This window comes from Procambarus clarkii, chromosome 85 (genome assembly GCF_040958095.1).
Source record: "Procambarus clarkii isolate CNS0578487 chromosome 85, FALCON_Pclarkii_2.0, whole genome shotgun sequence".
Classification (NCBI taxonomy): domain Eukaryota; kingdom Metazoa; phylum Arthropoda; class Malacostraca; order Decapoda; family Cambaridae; genus Procambarus; species Procambarus clarkii.
This window is the reverse complement of record NC_091234.1, coordinates 19040506-19051436: the sequence shown is the minus strand read 5'-3', so window position 1 is coordinate 19051436 and position 10931 is coordinate 19040506. Positions and strand designations below refer to the sequence as shown.

General features: G+C 55.4%; 1 protein-coding gene across 7 annotated transcripts in view; it reads right to left on the bottom strand.

Annotated features, from left to right (window-relative positions):
- Positions 1-9161, bottom strand: part of Ih (hyperpolarization activated cyclic nucleotide gated potassium channel Ih) — a 359520-nt gene extending 350359 nt beyond the window's left edge. For all 7 annotated transcript variants that reach the window (XM_069316752.1, XM_069316753.1, XM_069316754.1 and 4 more), the window contains exon 1: positions 9045-9161. The gene's annotated coding sequence lies outside the window, so the exon portion shown is untranslated. The remainder of the gene's footprint in view (positions 1-9044) is intronic.
- Between the last annotated feature and the right edge of the window lie 1770 nt (positions 9162-10931).

The following is a 10931-nucleotide window of genomic DNA, read 5'->3' as shown; positions in this document are numbered from 1 at the left end:
CAGGAGTACCAGAGTACCAGACCCAGAGTGCCTCAAGGGGCCCCAATAACGTATCGACCGGGTACCGGGAGCTAGAGCCCACTAAGGCCACTCCATGTAACCAAGACCACCATATCCGGATCCTCCATCACACGCGGAGGCGGGACCTGCCGTAAATGTCAGGAATAAAATATGGGAACATCGATAGTGCTTTCTCCAGAAGCCGGCCCCCCCCACACACACCTGGAACCCCCACACCTGGAACCCCCACACCTGGACCCCCCACACCTGGACCCCCCACATCTGGCCCCCCACACCTGGCCACCAGGAGCGACAGGTGTGTTGGGCCACCAGGAACGACAGATGTGTGTGTGGCCGCCAGGAACGACAGGTGTGTTGGGCCACCAGGCGCGACAGATGTGTGTGGCCACCAGGGACGACAGGTGTGTGTGTGGCCACCAGGAACGACAGGTGTGTGTGTGGCCGCCAGAAACGACAGGTGTGTTGGGCCACCAGGAGCGACAGATGTGTGTGTGGCATCCAGGGACGACAGGTGTGTGTGTGGCCACCAGGAACGACAGGTGTGTGTGTGGCCACCAGGAACGACAGGTGTGTGTGTGGCCACCAGGAACGACAGGTGTGTGTGTGTGTGGCCACCAGGAACGACAGGTGTGTGTGTGGCCACCAGGAACGACAGGTGTGTGTGTGGCCACCAGGAACGACAGGTGTGTGTGTGGCCACCAGGAACGACAGGTGTGTGTGTGTGACCACCAGGAACGACAGGTGTGACACACACCAACACCCCACAGACAGGTGTGTCATCCACCAACCACCCCACAGACAGGTGTGCCATCCACCAACACCCCCACAGACAGGTGTGTCATCCACCAACACCCCCACAGACAGGTGTGTCATCCAACACCCCCACAGACAGGTGTGTCATCCACCAACACCCCCACAGACAGGTGTGTCATCCACCAACACCCCCACAGACAGGTGTATCATCCACCAACCACCCCACAGACAGGTGTGCCATCCATCTACACCCCCACAGACAGGTATGTCATCCACCAACCACCCCACAGACAGGTGTGTCATCCATCAACACCCCCACAGACAGGTGTATCATCCACCAACCACCCCACAGACAGGTGTGCCATCCATCTACACCCCCACAGACAGGTATGTCATCCACCAACCACCCCACAGACAGGTGTGTCATCCACCAACACCCCCACAGACAGGTGTGTCATCCACCAAGCAGGACAAAGACTCACGCAGCAAATGGTAACAGTTACCCGCTGAAATAATCCACCTGAAATCTCCCTCACAATTAATCCACCTGAAATCTCCTCAGAATTTCGGCTGGGATTTACGAGTGTGTTCCCAAGCTGAGAGGAGCTCACAGAGCCCCGGCGAGCCGTCTGAGCTCCGCCGGGGAGCTTTAATATTTGTCAAGCACGGAACTGCGGACTTCTCGCTTCCAGGCTCAACTGTGTAACTACTGACTGTATCATGCCCCGCATTGCAAGTTTCAGCAGGCTACAGGACCAGGGAACCAGGTTTCAGCAGGCTACAGGAGCAGGGGACCAGGTTTCAGCAGGCTACAGGAGCAGGGGGACCAGGTTTCAGCAGGCTACAGGAGCAGGGGACCAGGTTTCAGCAGGCTACAGGAGCAGGGGACCAGGTTTCAGCAGGCTACAGGAGCAGGGAACCAGGTTTCAGCAGGCTACAGGAGCAGGTGACCAGGTTTCAGCAGGCTACAGGAGCAGGTGACCAGGTTTCAGCAGGCTACAGGAGCAGGGGACCAGGTTTCAGCAGGCTACAGGAGCAGGGAACCAGGTTTCAGCAGGCTACAGGAGCAGGGAACCAGGTTTCAGCAGGCTACAGGAGCAGGGGATCAGGTTTCAGCAGGCTACAGGAGCAGGGGACCAGGTTTCAGCAGGCTACAGGAGCAGGTGACCAGGTTTCAGCAGGTTACAGGAGCAGGGGACCAGGTTTTAGTAGGCTACTGGAGCAGGGGACCAGGTTTCAGCAGGCTACAGGAGCAGGGGACCAGGTTTTAGGAGGCTACTGGAGCAGGGGACCAGGTTTCAGCAGGCTACAGGAGCAGGGGACCAGGTTTCAGCAGGCTACAGCAGCAGGGGACCAGGTTTTAGCAGGCTACAGGAGCAGGGGACCAGGTTTCAGCAGGCTACAGCAGCAGGGGGCCAGGTTTCAGCAGGCTACAGCAGCAGGGGACCAGGTTTCAGCAGGCTACAGCAGCAGGGGACCAGGTTTCAGCAGGCTACAGCAGCAGGGGACCAGGTTTTAGGAGGCTACTGGAGCAGGGGACCAGGTTTCAGCAGGCTACAGGAGCAGGGGACCAGGTTTCAGCAGGCTACAGGAGCAGGTGACCAGGTTTCAGCAGGCTACGACACCAGGGGACCAGGTTTCAGCAGGCTACAGGAGCAGGGGAGCAGGTTTCAGCAGGCTACAGGAGCGTGTATGTTGTATAAATGTGTATGTATGTATGTATGTATACAGATAATACAACTCCCGCCCTGGAGAGTGAGAGATACCTATAATGCCTGTCCCTCCTCACGATAACCTTTCCGAGATATCTGCTATCTTACAACACCTTCAAGCTTGGTGAGCACGGCAGCTTACTGGAATCACTCTTAGATAAAGCCATTCAGCTTTAGAACGACCCACGGGGTGGAAACAACTTTCCCTTCTCGTCAAACTCGGCGATCTGGGTGTCCGCACAGCAACACAGATGGCAGGGGTACACGACCCCAGGCCACCTGGCAGGGGTACACGACCCCAGGCCACCTGGCAGGGGTACACGACCCCAGGCCACCTGGCAGGGGTACACGACCCCAGGCCACCTGGCAGGGGTACACGACCCCAGGCCACCTGGCAGGGGTACACGACCCCAGGCCACCTGGCAGGGGTACACGACCCCAGGCCACCTGGCAGGGGTACACGACCCCAGGCCACCTGGCAGGGGTACACGACCCCAGGCCACCTGGCAGGGGTACACGACCCCAGGCCACCTGGCAGGGGTACACGACCCCAGGCCACCTGGCAGGGGTACACGACCCCAGGCCACCTGGCAGGGGTACACGACCCCAGGCCACCTGGCAGGGGTACACGACCCCAGGCCACCTGGCAGGGGTACACGACCCCAGGCCACCTGGCAGGGGTACACGACCCCAGGCCACCTGGCAGGGGTACACGACCCCAGGCCACCTGGCAGGGGTACACGACCCCAGGCCACCTGGCAGGGGTACACGACCCCAGGCCACCTGGCAGGGGTACACGACCCCAGGCCACCTGGCAGGGGTACACGACCCCAGGCCACCTGGCAGGGGTACACGACCCCAGGCCACCTGGCAGGGGTACACGACCCCAGGCCACCTGGCAGGGGTACACGACCCCTGAGAATGAAGTTGGGAACCACAAGAATCCCACCGGGTGCTACATATTTTCCTCTTCGAGGATAAGGGTCCCTACAAACACAACTTGCAGTAGTATTCTTTTAAATACACTCAATTAAATTTATAACATTATATATATATATATATATATATATATATATATATATATATATATATATATATATATATATATATATATATATATAGACAGAGAGAGAGAGAGAGAGAGAGGAGAAAGTGGGTTCAATATAAACATAGTCAATCAGTCACCTCCCCGCCCACCACCACAACACGCCCCCGCCCACCACCACAACCTCCCTGCCCACCGCCCACCACCTCCCCGCCCACCACCCACCACCACAACACCCCTCCGCCCACCACCACAACACCCCCCGCCCAACACCTCCCCGCCCACCACCACAACACCCCCCCGCCCACCACCTCCCCGCCCACCACCACCCACCACAACACGCCCCCACCCACCACCTCCCCGCCCACCACCACCCACCACAACACCCCCCCGCCCACCACCTCCCCGCCCACCACCACCCACCACAACACGCCCCCGCCCACCACCCACCACCCACCCGCCCCCGCCCACCATCGACCCATACTCCCCACCAACACCGCAACACAATATTTATCTCAGCGCTTCAGAGACAACACAATGGCGGCCACGACCCCTGCAGGCAGGTATGATAACACAACACCTGCAGGCAGGTATGATAACACAACCCCTGCAGGCAGGTATGATAACACGACCCCTGTAGGCAGGTATGATAACACGACCCCTGCAGGCAGGTATGATAACACAACACCTGCAGGCAGGTATGATAACACGACCCCTGTAGGCAGGTATGATAACACGACCCCTGCAGGCAGGTATGATAACACGACCCCTGCAGACAGGTATGATAACACAACACCTGCAGGCAGGTATGATAACACGACCCCTGTAGGCAGGTATGATAACACGACCCCTGCAGGCAGGTATGATAACACGACCCCTGCAGGCAGGTATGATAACACGACCCCTGCAGGCAGGTATGATAACACAACCCCTGCAGGCAGGTATGATAACACGACCCCTGCAGGCAGGTATGATAACACGACCCCTGCAGGCAGGTATGATAACACAACCCCTGCAGGCAGGTATGATAACACGACCCCTGCAGGCAGGTATGATAACACGACCCCTGCAGGCAGGTATGATAACACAACCCCTGCAGGCAGGTATGATAACACAACCCCTGCAGGCAGGTATGATAACACAACCCCTGCAGGCAGGTATGATAACACGACCCCTGCAGGCAGGTATGATAACACAACCCCTGCAGGCAGGTATGATAACACGACCCCTGCAGGCAGGTATGATAACACGACCCCTGCAGGCAGGTATGATAACACAACCCCTGCAGGCAGGTATGATAACACGACCCCTGCAGGCAGGTATGATAACAACACCTGTAGGCAGGTATGATAACACGACCCCTGTAGGCAGGTATGATAACACGACCCCTGCAGGCAGGTATGATAACACGACCCCTGCAGGCAGGTATGATAACACGACCCCTGCAGGCAGGTATGATAACACGACCCCTGCAGGCAGGTATGATAACATATATAACACCTGTAGGCAAGTATGATAACACAACACCTGTAGGCAGGTATGATAACACGACCCCTGCAGGCAGGTATGATAACACAACACCTGTAGGCAGGTATGATAACACGACCCCTGCAGGCAGGTATGATAACATATATAACACCTGTAGGCAAGTATGATAACACAACACCTGTAGGCAGGTATGATAACACAACACCTGTAGGCAGGTATGATAACATATATAACACCTGTAGGCAGGTATTATAACACAACACCTGTAGGCAGGTATGATAACACAACACCTGTAGGCAGGTATGATAACATATATAACACCTGTAGGCAGGTATGATAACACATATAACACCTCTAGGCAGGTATGATAACATATATAACACCTGTAGGCAGGTAACTATGATAACCAGTACCAACACCTGTGGTCAGATAACTATGATAACCAGTACCAACACCTGTGGTCAGGTAACTACGATAACCAGTACCAACACCTGTGGTCAGGTAAATATGATAACCAGTACCAACACCTGTGGTCAGGTAAATATGATAACCAGTACCAACACCTGTGGTCAGGTAAATATGATAACCCAGTACCAACACCTGTGGTCAGGTAACTATGATAACCCAGTACCAACACCTGTGGTCAGGTAACTACGATAACCAGTACCAACACCTGTGGTCAGATAAGTACGATAACCAGTACCAACACCTGTGGTCAGATAACTATGATAACCAGTACCAACACCTGTGATCAGATAACTATGATAACCCAGTACCAACACCTGTGATCAGATAACTATGATAACCCAGTACCAACACCTGTGGTCAGGTAACTGTGATAACCAGTACCAACACCTGTGGTTAGGTAACTATGATAACCAGTACCAACACCTGTAGGCAGGTATGATAACACATATAACACCTGTGGTCAGGTAACTATGATAACCAGTACCAACACCTGTGGTCAGGTAACTGTGATAACTAGTACCAACACCTGTAGTTCAGACAAGCTGCTCAAGCAGTGCTCTTACGACCAACGCATCACTGACCCAAACTTTTGCAATTTGCAGAATTACTTAAACATGGCAATTCAGAAAGGAATTTATAGCTTTATGATGTGTGTCGATATGTCGAGTTCTCAGTTTTACTATGAATATGACAACATATCAATAGTAGGTGTGGCCCTCCACCACTGTGGTTGTGGCCCCCGCACCACTGTGGGTGTGGCTCCCCACCAGTGTGGGTGTGGCCCCCGCCCCCACCTGGAGTGGGGGGTGGGAGAGAGGGGGCGGTAGGGGGTTATGTCGTGTGTGTGTGGCAGAATCTACGTCCAATCTTTATTCATTAAGATCACAGACAACCTCAGAGACACGAAGACTGTTGCATAGGGGTGGCAGGACGTGTGGGGGGTGGCAGGACGTGTGGGGGGCGGGGCAGGACGTGTGGTGGGTGGGGCAGGACGTGTGGTGGGTGGGGCAGGACGTGTGGGGGGTGGCAGGACGTGTGGGGGGTGGCAGGACGTGTGGGGGGCGGGGCAGGACGTGTGGGGACGGGGCAGGACGTGTGCGGGGCGGGGCAGGACGTGTTGGGGGTGGGGCAGGACGTGTGGGGGGCGGTTCAGGACGTGTGGGAGGTGGGGCAGGACGTGTGGGAGGCGGCAGGACGTGTGGGGGCGGGGCAGGACGTGTGGGGGGCGGGACAGGACGTGTGGGGGGCGGGACAGGACGTGTGGGGGGCGGGGCAGGACGTGTGGGGGGCGGGGCAGGACGTGTGGGGGGCGGGGCAGGACGTGTGGGGGGCGGGACAGGACGTGTGGGGGCGGGGCAGGACGTGCGGGGGCGGGGCAGGACGTGTGGGGGGCGGGGCAGGACGTGTGGGGGGCGGGACAGGACGTGTGGGGGGCGGGGCAGGACGTGTGGGGGGCGGGGCAGGACGTGCGGGGGGCGGGGCAGGACGTGTGGGGGGCGGGGCAGGACGTGTGGGGGGCGGGGCAGGACGTGTGGGGGGCGGGGCAGGACGTGTGGGGGGCGGGGCAGGACGTGTGGGGGGCGGGGCAGGACGTGTGGTGGGTGGGGCAGGACGTGTGGGGGGGGGGCGGGGCAGGGGGAGGTCAGCAGTCAATAACAACCCCCAACTCGTCCAAGCCCCAATGGCTTCCGTCATTCATGGCACCGTAACAAGAGTCATAATGACAAACGTTGTCATTCCAGTCCCCATCCCACTATCACCAAGTGCCCGGAAAACCTGCATTAAGATAGCTCGGACAAAGACTGACAATGCTGAAACACTTGGCGACTATAGAGTTTAACTCGAGCAAATGCAAGATAATGAAGCAAGGTGCTGGGGACATTAGGACAACCACTACCTGGAAACTATGAGTGGAAACACTTTTGCAATTAAGACATAAAATTGGACTACTGCCTGGAGCCTACATCAAACGAATATCATCATCGGTGTGTGCAAGGTTGGGAAAATTAGAACTACTTTTTGTCTAGAGAAGGAGCCAATCAGGCCCTTGTGTCACACTCCACACCCCCAGTTCTGGAACAATCTGGCTTCAGCGTCGAGTTCTAATGTAAATCACAAAGTGAAGTTAGTCCCAGAGTCGAGAGGTACGAATTGCGAGGAAAGACTAATGCAATTAAGCCTCAGGTCATGTTTAGAGAGAGGAAAACACCATTCAACATTCTCAGGGACATTGGAGGAGCCGGAACAGAGAGCAGTCAACACAGCTGGCTGTGGGGTGGTATGAGGCCGGCCTCCCTCAACCAGAGTGACCACAGCTGGCTCAGGGTAGTATGAGGCCGGCCTCCCTCACCCAGTGTGACCACAGCTGGCTCAGGGTGGTATGAGGCCGGCCTCCCTCACCCAGTGTGACCACAGCTGGCTCAGGGTAGTATGAGGCCGGCCTCCCTCACCCAGTGTGACCACAGCTGGCTGTGGGGTGGTATGAGGCCGGCCTCCCTCACCCAGTGTGACCACAGCTGGCTGTGGGGTGGTATGAGGCCGGCCTCCCTCACCCAGTGTGACCACAGCTGGCTCAGGGTAGTATGAGGCCGGCCTCCCTCACCCAGTGTGACCACAGCTGGCTCAGGGTAGTATGAGGCCGGCCTCCCTCACCCAGTGTGACCACAGCTGGCTCAGGGTAGTATGAGGCCGGCCTCCCTCACCCAGTGTGACCACAGCTGGCCTCCCTCACTCACTAGGCCTATATATTGTCAGGTTAGACCTAAAGAACAGGCAGTTGGACGCCTACTTTAGTCCCCCCTTCAACTCTCTAACTTCACGTGTTCAGAGTTGCGTTTTCTTTCACTTTGTTAATTCTTGCCGTAAACTGTTTATTTACGAAAAAGACTTTCCACAATAACAATAAGTGTGGCACAAAGGTGGGGATGGTCACAATAGATGGGTCACCATAGATGGGTCACGATAGATAGGTCACAATAGATAGGTCACGATAGATAGGTCGCCAAAGACCATAGTGTACACAGCTATAACCAGTCTCTCAAAATACCAATATTCGTCTCAAATTCGTACACCAATATCAATAAACAAATATTAATGTGTTCGAAATTGCTACAAAGTTTCCGTCTAAAGTATATATATTGAATATATTGAAAAAAAAACGCGGTTACATGTCACTTTTGGTTCTTGAGTTCTCTTTCATGTGTTCATTCTTGGGGGAGTGGAAACATGGCGTGTTCAGTGTTCACACACGCGATACACATTGTGTGTGTTCATGAACACGACGAGAACAGTTTGGTGGATCACACAGCTGAACAGTTTGGGGGCTAAATGCCAACACATCGATCACTTTCCAGGTCACTGAGTCGTTCAGTTTCTCATTACTCAGAATGCCAGGCTGTAGAAAGGTCACTTCCTGAACGGTCACCCAGTGTCGACACGCATGCGCACACGTACACACACACACACGCACGCACACACACAGACAGTAAGTCCTGTCCCAGCTGGAGTCAATGTACACCTAAACATCCCCTTATCTCTCCTATCCCCTATCAACTGACGCAGTAAGGACAGAGGATAGTGGAGGACGAGGACAGTGGCCGAGGCTAGCTTAGCAGTGCGCTGGGCCGAGCGACACCTGCCGGTCGACTGAGGTAGTGGGCCCGCGCGCCCCACGCCACAACCGTGGTGGTGGGCGGGGCACCCGACCGAAACACATGCCACCACCACCACCAATCACCGCCGGATAATCAACCCGATATTCCACCACGTTATCAGGATCACCAGCGGCGGTGACGTCAACAGGGGCCCGCAGACGTGGTGGCTTACTTGGTGTGATTTGGTCATGTTATTTAGTCTCCTGGTTATCGATTTGCACGCACACACGCACGCAGACACACACACACACATGGGGGAGAGTGCTGGGGGCGTCCTAGCTGTTACCTCATCTCTGGCTAGGTCCCGCGACCTGTCTCATGTCTGCAAATGTGGGGCCCATCGACCTGACTCATGTCTGCATATATGAGGCCCATCGACCTGACTCATGTCGACATCTATGAGGCCCATCGACCTGACTCATGTCGACATCTGTGAGGCCCATCGACCTGACTCATGTCGACATCTGTGAGGCCCATCGACCTGACTCATGTCGACATCTGTGAGGCCCATCGACCTGACTCATGTCTGCATATATGAGGCCCATCGACCTGACTCATGTCTGCATATATGAGGCCCATCGACCTGACTCATGTCTGCATATATGAGGCCAAGCGACCTGTCTCATGTCGACATCTGTGAGGCCCATCAACCTGACTCATGTCGACATATGTGAGGCCCATCGACCTGTCTCATGTCTGCATATGTGAGGCCCATCGACCTGACTCATGTCTGCATATATGAGGCCCAGCGACCTGTCTCATGTCTGCATATGTGAGGCCCATCGACCTGACTCATGTCTGCATATGTGAGGCCCATCGACCTGACTCGTGTCTGCATATGTGAGGCCCATCGACCTGACTCATGTCTGCATATGTGAGGCCCATCGACCTGACTCATGTCTGCATATGTGAGGCCCATCGACCTGACTCATGTCTGCATATGTGAGGCCCATCGACCTGACTCGTGTCTGCATATGTGAGGCCCATCGACCTGACTCATGTCTGCATATGTGAGGCCCATCGACCTGACTCATGTCTGCATATGTGAGGCCCATCGACCTGACTCGTGTCTGCATATGTGAGGCCCATCGACCTGACTCATGTCAACATATGTGAGGCCCATCGACCTGACTCATGTCGACATCTGAGAGGCCCATCGACCAGACTCATGTCAACATCTGTGAGGCCCATCGACCTGACTCATGTCGACATATGTGAGGCCCATCGACCAGACTCATGTCGACATCTATGAGGCCCATCGACCTGACTCATGTCGACATATATGAGGCCCATCGACCAGACTCATGTCGACATCTATGAGGCCCATCGACCAGACTCATGTCGACATATGTGAGGCCCATCGACCTGACTCATGTCGACATCTGTGAGGCCCATCGACCTGACTCATGTCGACATCTGTGAGGCCCATCGACCAGACTCATGTCGACATATGTGAGGCCCATCGACCTGACTCATGTCGACATCTGTGAGGCCCATCGACCTGTCTCATGTCGACATCTGTGAGGCCCATCAACCTGACTCATGTCGACATCTATGAGGCCCATCGACCTGTCTCATGTCGACATCTATGAGGCCCATCGACCTGACTCATGTCCATACACACCTTCCCCTATAACCTCTCACACCTACACAAAGTCTTCTACACCAGTGATGGGCTTTGTTGATGGGTTTCTGCCCCAGCAGGTGGATGGGGCTGGAGCCTCGCCCTCTGCAGTAGCTTCAGACCACCAAGTTAGAAAGGTTAAATATAGCAAAAGGAATCCAACAGGG